Here is a 1,067-nt window from a genome sequence, read left to right on the forward strand (position 1 = left end):
TTTTTTTTTTTTTGCAAAATGCAAATTACTTTGTGAAAATGCACAACTAGTGGTCTCACATATTTGGACCCATATTGCATATTCAGAGAATTAATAAAAATATTTTTTAATTGCTTAATTAACAGTATGACCTCATTCTTGTAACACTGTTAATGTGCTATAAATAATTTTAATTGGCTCTGTTACATGCATAATACAGATTTGCTGATTTCCATTTCAGTGAATAATTTCTTTGCCTTTCTATAAAACCAGAGTTTGTTATGTGACTGAATAAACGTGTTCTTTCGTCGTGTTGCTGAACAGTCGTATAATTGGTGTTTCTCTGCCTGTTTCTCTAAATACTTCCTTTCAATTAGTAGCATATAATGGGAGGAGATGGGCCCCTGGGCAGGCAACTCACTTTATTTAGCATGCAGATCCATTCATATACTGCTTCATATGCTAATCGCTACTAATTGAATCAGTTTGTTGGGTGTTTTCCTGGGTTTAATGGTCCTTTGGATCTGACCACACAGGGTGAGACTGGTTTACTCAAATAGCTGGACTTAAAATGCAGTGCTAATAAGGAGGGTTTGTTAATTCACACTGCCACAACAAACACTACCCACAAAGTTTCTGTGGATCTGTTTAATATAACAAACGAACCTGTGACCAACTGGATTGGGTATCTAAACAAATAATAGGCCTAGTATTAGAATCTGAATATTTAAATTCTGAATAATTAGTGACAACAGTTTGGCTAGAAAGAGCGACAGATGCAACTGTGATCATTATGAGCTAAACTTATGATGTTTCTGATTGTAACCCCTTGTGGTAAACCAATAAACCGGCAATTTGCTCAAATATATTGTCAGTCATAACGTACCTACCCAAAAACAGCGGTTGGTTTAACGATTGGCTCATCACAGAGCCACCTGTCACTGACGGCGAGAACGCGCGCGTCAACGTCCGTCCGTGCAGTGACCGCGCGTGTCACCGGCGACAACAATATCATGAATAATTAATGACCGCTGCTCTCACCGCTGTGCTGAAGACGCTCTCGGGATATTCTCAAAGTGGCCGTGGAC

This window comes from Labeo rohita, chromosome 19, assembly GCF_022985175.1.
Source record: "Labeo rohita strain BAU-BD-2019 chromosome 19, IGBB_LRoh.1.0, whole genome shotgun sequence".
Classification (NCBI taxonomy): domain Eukaryota; kingdom Metazoa; phylum Chordata; class Actinopteri; order Cypriniformes; family Cyprinidae; genus Labeo; species Labeo rohita.